Consider the following 12,192-nt stretch of genomic DNA (forward strand, 5'->3'; position numbering starts at 1 on the left):
GAAAGAGCACTGGATGCAGCATCAGAGACTATGGGTTTGCATCCTCACTTTGACATTTAAATGCTGTCAGATTTGGGCCAAAGTACTTAACCTGTAATTTTTGGATGTGATAGCAAAAGTACAGTTCTGCCAATGCATCTAATTTACATGACTAAACTGAACATTTCATGTCTCAGTCAAAAGTATCTGCATTTGAATTACCTCATTGATTTTGAGATTCCTGAAGGACTTCTTAAATAAAAGAAGACAGGCACTGAAGAAATCTCTTGTAGGAAAAAGACAACATTAATCCCAATGGAGAATTCCAGTCTCTACTCTGAAAAACATGCATTACTTGTAGGCCCAGAAAATGAAATATTCCAACTTCTGGTATGTTCAGATCTTTACTGGGCATTCTGTTAAACTTCCGTTTGGTGAGTGATAGGATAGAGAGGAGAAAATACCCAGGACTGGGAAGAAGTAGTCAAGAAAGGGAGAGAGAATCACTGAAGTGCCAGGACAGCAAATCTAAGGTAGGAGAGAGAACCGAGCAGGGAGCTGGTCAGTGCTATCCACATCTACAGAAAGGTCCAAAGTACTAGGTCCACGACTACTAGGCAATCTCAGGTAACCTTTGATCAGGCGGTTTTAGCAGTATGATGAGTGAGATGGCCTAACTGCCACAGGAGGTCAACGAAGCAGGGACAGTAACAGTTGGGCCGCTGGCTTTTGGAGTTGGAGGAGTAGCCAAATGGTAAAGACACGGGTTGGAAAATGGAAGACACAGGGAAAAATAACCGATGACAAGGGAGAGAGGAAGAGTTAAGCTCAAGGCTATAACTGATGTTATGAAGCCTGAAGGATGGCAATGGAATCAGATTGAGGGCATCATGTAGAAAAACTGACTTTAGAACCCGTAAACAGAAGAGGAAGAGAAGTGGAAATAGGAGGCATTTTGTCATAGAAAGAGGGAAGTCAAAGGGGTTCTCATCAACTAGCTCAGGGTTCACAATAAGATCAAAGGGGAGCAGCTCTTGGAAGCTGAGCAATGTGTGCAGGATGACCTACATAGGTCCCAGGGTCCACTGCAAAAATGAAAATGTGTAGTTATTGTTCAAAAAGTAAGGAAAAAGTGTTATTGTAGGTACTAAAATATAAGGCTTTTCTTTTTTTAAATAATCTCTCATCCTATCAGGGTGTTTATTGCTACCATGCTCCTCGGCATGGGGATACTTGGTGAAGTGCAGATACTCACACAGGGCCCATTGTCCTGCCTTGCAACTAAGCATGTGTGTGCCTGAGAACCCACACAGTGCCCTGGTTGGGGGCCAGAAAGCCAATCTCTCCTGCCTACCTGCTTACAACCTTACCCAATGTGGATGGGCAAAGCCCAAGGGTTCTCTGTGCTTGGACATGCTCAGTACTGGATCAGGGCTGAGTGGGAGACTCAACCCTGCAGAGTCATCCTCCAGGTGTGCTCTGTGGCTGCCAGCCTGGAGTGTGGCCAGCTGCTGCTAAATCTTGCCAAGATGTCATGGAGGATGTTCACCAAACCCTAACCCTCTCCCAACCCACGGTCAGGCCCTCACTGAGGGGTGTGGGCAACAGAGAGTAGCAATGGTCACTGGGTACAGGTGGGGAAGGGCAGCCTGGAGGAACCATTCCAGAGAGAAGGGGAGTTGGTAGGAGATGAAAAGATGTGTGAGTTGAGGTTCCAAGTCCTTGGATCATGCCCTATTGTCCCACCCAACTTCACCTACAAAATACAAAGGCCAAGTTAAAGTATTAGATATTTCAAAATGGTGGACGTAGAACGTTAAACTCTAAACACTGGGCCCTTCTGAGCCCAATGCCCTTTGCCACTGTAAGTGTCACACGCCCTTGAAGCTGCCTCTGAGTATGTGTGTGTGCATGGGTGTGTGTGTGTGTGTCATATAAAAAGCTTAGAATATCCACTGTAGAATTCAATAGGGCATCAGCATGAGCAGAATTGTTTGTGAGAGTTCCTCAGTAATGCTAACTTTGGTTGCTGTCTTTGGTGGAAAAGTAGAGTAAGTAGATGGTAGAGCCATATTAGGATTTTCATGGACCCCAAGGCATTTTTGCCTTCATGGACGCTTTCAGTCACACAAAAAATTTTAATGTATACTTTATGATTGCAATGATATAAAAATTCTATCTTAAAATATTTTCTTCCACCTAAAAGGTTATAGTATTAAAACCTTTATGTGGACCTCTAAAAGTATTATGGGTCCCAGGCACTGTGCCTAACAGATAAGTTGACCCCTGGTAGATGGTGATTGTCATTCAGAACTGGTACATGCATATGGGATGGGATCAGGCAAAGGATTCCGGAGAGCCAGTGAGGACAGCCTGAGATCCTGGCTGGGTGGAGAGACGTACAAGAAGTCCCTAGGGAATGAGGAATTTTTAGATGAGGGATTGGAGCCACAGCAAAAGGAGAGGGAAGTAGCCAAGAGGAATGGATTAATAAACAAATGAAAGTCTGGAGTCAGAGTGGGAAATAGTCTATGTTCTATGGTGGTGAAACTTTCAAAAAATGAAAAGGTTCAGAGCTTTGGTCTAGATAAAGGCCAGTCATGGGCCACGTAAGTGTTCATTTTTATGTTTAAGTTTACTCATTGTATACACACAAAATGAGTTTTCTCAGGGGAAGAAAACTTTGTAAATGACTCTTCAATTTTAAAAAGGAATATACCTAAATTTTATTCTCCCGGTTCCAGTTTATTTGGCTGTGATTAAAGTCAGAAATGAGAAAAGGCAATATTGTTTTGTTCCAGTTGGGGCTTTTAGATATAATCAGTGCACCAGTTATTGTGAACAGGAACTTCAGGGTTTAAATTCAGCACATTTCTACTTAATTTACAAGTGCTAATGTTTCTGAGATAATTTTAAGAAATATAATATCAGATTAGAGATGAGCTATTTTATAATAATGGAAGTCTCATTTAACTACAGGTTAAGTGACTACATTAAAAGGGAATACAATTATTTTAATGGATTTCTAATTAAATGCTTAAATCCTGGATTAACTAGAGGTGCCCTTTAATTTAAATTGATCTTTCTTGGAAATTTGGTTGAAAGCTGTTGGCAAAGAGAAAAAAAACTAAAAATAAAAAATGATTTCATCTTTAGTGTGTGATACTTTATGATAAATTGTACGTGTTTTGGTAAACACCAGACAAGGAAAGCTACAAAGAAAGTACAGGAGAATGTAACTTAATAATGGGTGCAAAACATAAACATATTTTACCAAAAAGGAAGTATAACTTATAAACAAACGTAAGATGTTTATTCTCAAGAGCAAATTAAAGAAAGGTACCAATGTTACTAAATAAGTAAAGTAGCAAAATGTTGCATTGTTTTATTTGTACGATTGTGTTTATAATATTTTTTAATATTTTAAAATAACTTTCTGTGGTGGAAAAAATGCATAATTCATTTTTTTCCTTCCAAATGTTTTGTATGTGGTAATGTTACATAAATACAAAAGGACAAGGGGGAGGAGAAGAAATAGGAGGAGAAAGAAGTCATAAAAAAGATAAAACAGTGAGCTCTCTGCAGATGTACAATCAGAGTACGAATAGCCATTTGTTAAAAACGTTGAAGGGACTCCTACCGTGTGTAGGAGTTGGGAATAGTTTATCTTTTAAAGCCCTTTCGAATCCTACAATTGGATAAATAAGTTATTCCTAACATTTTAATAAAAAAGTTTACTAGAAAAGAAATAAAGGTGACCCTAGAAGTGGCACACACAGCTTAACTACCTGCACAAAAGTATAAAGCAAACTCAAGCTTTTGTAATGTAAACAGCAACTCAAGCATCATATAGAAAAAGCAGTGCTTCTTTCCTAATATGAACAAAAGTCCATGGTGAGATTCTGTTTCGTCTGGGTCACATGCCCTTCCTTGATCTAACCATGTGGTTAGGGAGACGGAATTCTCAGGGTGTCCCAGCTGGGGTCCTGGGCCCACCCTATAGTTTGATGGTGGTCATGGGACAGACAGGTGCCAACAGCCCTCACTCTGCCCCAGCCCACAAGAAAGGAGCTCTGTAATCACGGAAAAGAGAAGAGAAAAAAGTTTTGTTCAGACAAAATCCTTACTAGAACCCCCCAAAGTCATAATATCAGTTTGCCACATACATTTTTTATCAGACTCCCATCCATGGTATGAATTGTGAGGTTTCTGGATGTATAAAATGGCCAGTTCCCTTTAGCTAGTTTGATAGTTGAGGCTGAGGTGTAGAGAGGAAGTCAACTAAAAGGGGTAGGGTTAATCAGAGGTAATAGAAAAGAGAGAGGCCAGTTTCTGAGCTCTGTTTCTGAGTCTTAATTCCTAGCTTCTGAATCTTCTTCTCACTCCATCAGCTGTCCCATGACCTAGAGCTGTCCAAGGCCCCAAAGCAGCCACTCTCCTAGTTTCTCTGCTGGCTGTCCCAGCTTGTGTGTCTCTCCTTCTCACTACCATTAAGGGATCTTACTCTTTCCTTGAATTTCATATGTGGGGACAAAGCTAATCAAAATCCACCCTGAGAGGAGAATGCCACCCTCATATTCACTTTCCCAAGAAAGTTTTCCCATTCACTCGTACAATCACTGGGCAAGAAAAGGCTCCCCATCTATCATCTATCTATCATCTATCTATCTATCTATCTATCTACCTACCTATCTATCTACCTATCTATCTATCTACCTATCTATCATCTATCAACAGGACCCCAGTGTGTATTCTGTCCTGTGTCCCAACACCTGGGAAAACATGCACCTTTCAAGCAGTGACCTCTACAGTATCCAGAGCTCCAGGTGCCCCTCCCCGCTATTCAAGACCCTTAGAGTTAGGTATTCAAACGTCTTTGAATAATTTCTAGATCAACCCAGTTATCTCAATCAAGCAGGCAGTCAGCTAACCATTATTCATTACCTGCCTCTGATTTCCAAGCCCTGCTTTTGTCCTCCCCTTTCCCATGGCCCCTCTTCTCCCTCTCTAGATGTGTCTCCCCTCACCATTCATTTAGGAAACACTTACTAAGCACCATCTAAATGCTAGCATTATGTTAGGCCCCAAGGAAAAGAGGAGAAGCAGAACCAGTCACTGTCCAAAAGATGAAAATCTCTCAGAGGATCATACCTTTCATTCTCCTAGGGGGTGAACCTTGAGTTTGGCTAAACATTTCTGTTTCTCTAACCGAATGCCTAGGGTGAATGCCTTATCCATTCCTGGAAATAATATCCTTAGCTCTCAGCCTACAGAGAGTTTGGCTCTTTCTTGAAAACTGGAAGAGAATGAATGTATTTGGACTGTGAGTTGAACTGGATGTAGAGAAAAGTAGCTAAGCAAAATAAACTAGATGAATTTTAGTTCAGCTCAGTTTTACTGGCTTACTCACCTTCCTTTGCCATTTGTGTGTGATATGATGAAGTACAAAGATGATGTTGCATATCATTAAGTGTATGTCAAGTTGATGTTTGCAGTAGGCTCTGTGTACAAGCTTTGTTTTCATTGCTTGCAGCTCCCTCACATAAAGAGACTGTGATGACAATATTGTATCACAATATACCAGAGCCTCATCACAGTGTGATCCTCAGGGATGATATTGGATCATGTTATAGATAAGCAGCAATATAATAGATCCAAGAAGGCATGACCTTGGAAGCTCTGTTTTCAATAAGAAGAAAGAATAGGTTATTCTGGGCTTGGAAAAAATTTTAAAAATAGTCATCCCCAAAGGCTAACTTGCCTTCCACATTCTGCACTGTAGCAGAAAGACTTTATAATTTCCAAATAGACCAGATTGTTTTCAGTCCTCATTTTTTTTGATTTTCAACAGAATTGATTTTGTTGTTCATTCCCTTTTAAAAAGTCTCTCCTCCTTGGGTACCAGGATTCCACACTGTCTGCTTCTTTCCACCTTCTCCCACTGCTCTTTCTCAGTCTTTTTTACTGAGCCTTCTTCCTCTAAATTAATCTATCCATTACTCATCTATTCATTTTTTTCACTTTTTTTTGGCCACGCCTGGTGGCATGTGGGAATCTTAGTTCCCTGACCAGGGATCAAACCTGCGCCCACCACAGTGGAAGCATGGAGTCTTAACCACTGGACCTCCAGGGAAGTTCCTTTTATTTTTCACTTTTTCAATAAATATTTGTTGTGCATACTATGGGCTAGGCACTGACTTAAGTACTGGAAATACAGTGATAAGCAAAATACACACCATCTCTGCCCTCAAGGAGCTAACATATAGTAAAATTGTTGGTTCCCTGGATTGGATATTTTCGATGCTTTTTAAAATCTCATTGCAGGCACAGAAGTATGACATCTTTTCCTTCCACCTTCCTGAGCTAACACAAAGGATCAGCTTGTCAAATCAGGCCCAGGAAGGTAAGAGATCTATCCAGTATTATGCTTTGCTAATAATTTCAAGGCTACAAGCAATCAACAGGCATAAGTGGAACAAGGAGAAAATAGGAACATCTTTGCGGCTGCTCGGGTCTTTCCACTCTGCAATGGACATGATTCTCTAACCCAGAGTAACAGATGCTCATGTGTGTGATTTCTCTTCTGTATATAACAAGGACTGTGCAGGGTCTCAGATTCTACCCTACTTTTACATTAACCAGTTAGCCTGTAACTGTTTCATAGATGCTGACAGAAGACATGAGACTCCTGGGTTAGAAACAAAGGACTTTATTACTCCTGGCAAAAGTAGTAGCCAGAGCTTCATTTGTTTGTGTCAATTCCCCATGTCCCCCCCAAATCCCACAGCAGTGACACAATGGGCTCATTATAGATGCCTACACATCAATTGGTTGCATTAAAAAAGGGGACCACTGAGCTTGGGGAATCCACCACCTTTAGTTAGTGGAAACAAGCCTGTTTGTTTTCTCAGTGGAGATGTTAGCTCATCTCTCTGTGCAAACCCAGTCCTGAAAAATGGCTTGGGTAAAGAGTGATCAGACATAAAATATGTAAGGATGCTTAGGGTCCAGTGTGGATTGCTACTCCCAGCATATACTTTCTCTTGGAATGCACTAATATGATTTGAGATTCTCAGTAATTTGAGAATTCCCTCTCTTATGTCTTTAAGTCAACCTTCTCTGTTGGTTCCTTCCCATCAATATTTAAACTAATGCAAATCTGGTCCACCTTAAAAACTCTCTCCCTCTACCACACTCTCCTGTCCAATTACAACCTCCTTTTCTTAATAGTCAAACTTATTACAATATGTGTCCTAACTTTCTGTCTCCCTTTCTTTGTCTCCAGCTTCTTCTTCAACCCCCCACACTGCATCTGGGATCAGTTTGCTACTCTACTGAAACAGCCTTCTAAGTCTCAGCTTCCTTCTCTGTAGGTAGAAGTAATAGAAATATTCAGTAAGTAGGTCTGTTTTGAGTATGAAATGTGTTAATAAATGTGACGAGTTGAGAGCAGTGCCTGGCACATTGTTCGTGCTCAGCAACTGTTAGGTAGATTGTTGTTATTAGCAACCTTTTATTTTTTTCTTTGCAGCACGCAGGCCTCTCACTGTTGTCGCCTCTCCCGTTGCGGAGCACAGGCTCCGGACGCGCAGGCTCAGCGGCCATGGCTTACGGGCCCAGCCGCTCCATGGCATGTGGGATCTTCCCGGACCGGGGCACGAACGCGCGTCCCCTGCATCGGCAGGCGGACTCTCAACCACTGCGCCACCAGGGAAGCCCCAGTGGGCACTCTTTACTTCCTATTTGACATCCCTGTGTTGACCGCTTTTTCCTTCTTGAAACTCCCCCTCCTTCAGCTTCCATGATGCCAGACTCTCTTAATTTTCCTCTTACTTCTCTGGACAGCCTTCTTGGTCAGATTTGGGTGTTCTGTCTCAGGCTGTCTTAAATGGTGATATCCCTCAGAGTTCTCTGTTAATCTCCTTTCTCTTTTTTATCTACATGCTTTCACTTAATGATATTATCCACTCCTGTGCCTGAATTACTTTCTATATGGAGATGCCAACACTCTATACCTTTTCATTTACTTTTTTAACAGATATTTTTAGGACATCTTCTATGTGCCAAACACTGGGATAGCTATTGTGAGTAAAACCAACAGGATTCCTGCTCTCATGCAACTTAGTCTTTAATAGGGAAAGCAGATATAAAACAAATAATCACACATACGATTCTACACCTATAGATGAGTTAATGGCTCCAAAGTAAAGGAAGATAGTCCTAAGAAAGTATAACACATCAATCTGACCTAGGGTAAAGGAGAAATGCAGGGCTCCTTAAGGCAGTGGTGCTTGGGTAGACATCAACAGGATGCAAATGTACTCACTAGGTAAAGGAGGAGAGGAGGAAATAAAAGAGAGTACAAAGTATTCAAAGAACTTCAAGAAGATCAGTTTTGCTAAAACATCATAAGGGGAAAGGAAGAGCAAGATAGAATTAGACTCTCGCGCTATGACGGCCAGTGCCGAGCCGCAGGGGCAGCACCCAGGAGTCAGGGTAGGAGTCAGGGTAGGAGTCGTGGTGACCAGCTGCAGGTATCCTCACTGCATCCTCCTGGGGAGGAAGACAGAAAGGGTCATTTGGAGCCGGCAATCTCCAACTTCCCAGGGGCCAACTGGAGTTCGGTGAAAGCTGGAAAGAATGTGCTCAAAGGGAAACCTGGGAAGAAGCAGCTCTTCACCTGAAAAATGTTCGCTTGGCCTCGGTTGTGAATTCTTTCGTTGAGGAAGAGACTTACCATTATGTCACTATTTTAATGAAAGGAGAGGTGGATGTGACTCATGGTTCAGAACCAAAGAATGTAGAGCCTGAGAAAAATGAAAGTTGGGAGTGGATTCCTTGGGAAGAATTTCCTCCCCTGGACCAGCTTTTCTGGGCACTACGTTGTTTAAAGGAACAAGGCTATGATCCATTTAAAGAAGATTTGGATCATCTGGTAGGATATAAAGGAAATCACCTACAGGTGAACAAGGAGACTCCATGATTTGTTTTTTTTTAATGGGTTAGCCATAAAGTTCATTCGGTTTTCCTGTGAGATGGCTTTAGTAGCGCTCAGTTGTCTTTAACTTCATTCGAAGCAATTTTGTTAGATTGTATTGTGACAACTGTCATATCAGTGTGCATTTAAAGAAACACTTATCAAAATTGGTGAATTTTTGTGTAGCCATTTTAATATTGAAGATGGAAGAAAAAAGCAACATTTTTGGCCTATTATGCTTATTTCAAGCAAGGTAAAAATGCAACTGAAACGCAAAAAAAGATTTGTGCAGTGCATGGAGAAGGTGCTGTGACTGAGCAAACGTGTCAAAAGTGGTTTGCGAAGTTTCGTGCTGGAGATTTCTCACTGGATGATGCTCCATGGTCAGGTAGACCAGTTGAAGTTGATAGCGATCAAATCGAGACATTGATTGAGAGCAATGGACATTATACCACTCGGGAGATAGCCAACATACTCAAAATATCCAAATCAACTGTTGAAAAGCATTTGCACCAGCTTGGTTATATGAACCGCTTTGATGTTTGGGTTCCACATAAGTGCCAAAAACCTTCTTGACCGTATTTCTGCATGCGATTCTCTACTGAAACGTAATGAAAACGTTCCGTTTTTAAAACAAATTGTGAAGGGCAATGAAAAGTGGATACTGTACAATAATGTGGAATGGAAGAGATCGTGGGGCAAGCGAAATGAGCCACCACCGAGCACACCAAAGGCCGGTCTTCATCCAAAGAAGGTGATGCTGTGTGTATGGTGGGATTGGAAGGGATTCCTCTAAATATACCCAACACGCTTTCAGCCAGTACTTGTGAAAAATTTTCAGGGATTGTGTTATGAATTGTATTTCAGACTCAGAAAATGTGATAAATGGTGATGTTGTGGTAATTCTGCTTTCCCTATTTCTCTGTGGTATTGACTCTGCTGTTTGTCATTACCAGTGTGCATGGAGGAGAGTGCAGAATTTGTCTTAATGTTTCAGTTCTAATAGAGAACCTAATTCAAGGGCGGGACATTCTGCAACAGTATTCCCATTGCAGAATTTAACACATTTGTTGATTTTCCTCTTTTATTTAAATCAAAAAAAGTTTTGGTAATATAGTGTGACAGTCCCTGCAACTAGAGCAAACAAGACAGGTCTTTAGGGTGTATTTCCCAGGTTTCCAATTGAGAACCTAAAGCAAGGGAAGTGAGACAAACCATCCAGGATTTGTATCCCATCATTCACAGGCCCTGTCATTTTGGATCTCTTAGTTGATCTGAGATTCAGCTTCCTTATGTGTAAAATGCTATTACACTAGGGCAGTGGATCTCAAAGTGTGACCCAGGGAAGTCCTCAAGACCCTTTCAAGGATCCTCAGGGTTAAAGCTGTTTTTCTCGTATGAAGACTTCATTTGCTTTTTTCATTCTCATTCTTTCCTGAGTGTACAGAGGAGTTTGCATGTTGTGTGATACTGTAGCAGACTGAACGCAAAGCAGATATGAGAGTCTAGCTCTCTTCTATTAAGCTAGACGTGAAAGAAATTGACAAAAATGTAAAACAATGCCACTCTTTTCACTGGTTCTTTTGTTTTTTCTTTAAAGAAAAATACCTATATTTTTTATAAAAATTATGTTAACATATAACGGTTTTTGTTATTTGTAAATAAATTAATAAAAGAATTCTTTAAAAAAGAGAGAGAGAGAGAATTAGAGAAGGAAGCAGAGACCAGACCACACAAGGGCCTCCAGACCACATTGGTGTTCAGTTTAATCCTAAGAGCAATGGGAAGGAATTGAAGGGTACAAAACGGAGACAGGAGTGAGGGAACGGGTGACATGATCAAATTTTTGTTTTTGAAACATCACTGTGGTGCAGCAGATATTAGAGGACCAAATGGTGGATGGCGGGGGGGAGGGGGGGCTCTAGTTTGGATTTGAGTGGTGTCAGTGGACATGAGAAATGGACAGATTTGAGATGTTTTAGGAGATAATTTTGATATAGTAAAATTTGGTATTAGATCAAACGTGGGTGAAGGAAGGGAAAATATCAAGGATGACTCCTAAGTTTAGACTTGTGCAGGGAGATAGATGGTAGCTGAAAACTCCCCCCATATTTTTCTCCTGATTTTAGTCCACACACTCAGTTGCCTACTGTCTATATCCCTAACTTCCAATATCACTTGCCCATCAAATCATGATGTCCAAGACTGAACTATTCTTCTAGTATCAAATGTTCCTCCTTCTGTGCTGTTGCAGTGAATGCGGTGAATGCCACAGCCAGCCAGCCAATCGTTCAAGTCAGTTGACCTTGACTCTTTCTTCTCCATCACATCCAGCTAATAACCAAATCATTTTGATTTTCTCTTCTTAAGCTCTTTTATATCTGCCCACGTTTCTCTATTTCCACTGCTACTAGCTTAGGTCAAGTCCTCAACATCTTTTATCTGGATTTTGGCTGTAACTTGGCTTCCCTGCCTTCAGTCTCCCACTTCTCTAATCTCTCCTTTGCCCTGCTGGTGCCCATGGTCTGTAAAGTAAAGCCATGTCTCCTTAGTATGGCAGAAAATACTCTCCATAATCAGGCCCTAGCCACATCTTTAGCATAATAATTTTTTGCTTTAATCCTTACTCTACACAGACCAAATAAAGGAACCCTCACAGAGCAATTGTGAGGAAACTATTCAAGAAGGCATCTTCAAACCCTCTATCACTGTCAGATATGCTACAACTTAGCACAGGCAGTTTGATAAACCCATATATTTGTCATAAAAATGAACCAAAATTGTGACAAATCCTCAAATTCATTAGACTCTTGACAGAATATAATTGCTCCAATAATGTTACAAGCCTTGGTGAATATAGATGAAAACATTTTACTGATTGGAAGACAATAAATCTTTTTGGAAAGTGTGTACTGAGTTTGAGCTGCACTGGGTAACTTCCTCCTGCACACCCATTTTACAGTATTCATGCCTCAGTTACGATGATTTCTTTTACAGTCAATAGAATCACATAAAATGCTTAAACCACAAAAGGGAGGGTATTGAATCACTTAACTGAGGAGGTCAGAGGGAGGGAGGCTTCAGGCATAGTCCATTCAGGGCTCCAATTCCTGTTTTCTGTTAGTCCTTCGGCTCTGTCCTCTTTGTTGGCTTTATCTTTAGTGCGGCTTCATTCATGGGGAAAAAAATGGCTACTGCATGATGGCTCATACACACATTACAATTTCCAGAGCAAC

General features: G+C 41.1%; 1 pseudogene; it reads left to right on the forward strand.

The window, feature by feature from the left end:
- Positions 1-8,430: 8,430 nt before the first annotated feature.
- Positions 8,431-8,962, forward strand: LOC132520471 (nucleotide triphosphate diphosphatase NUDT15-like; annotated as a pseudogene).
- The last annotated feature ends 3,230 nt before the right edge of the window (positions 8,963-12,192 follow it).

This window comes from Lagenorhynchus albirostris, chromosome 5 (genome assembly GCF_949774975.1).
Source record: "Lagenorhynchus albirostris chromosome 5, mLagAlb1.1, whole genome shotgun sequence".
Lineage (NCBI taxonomy): Eukaryota > Metazoa > Chordata > Mammalia > Artiodactyla > Delphinidae > Lagenorhynchus > Lagenorhynchus albirostris.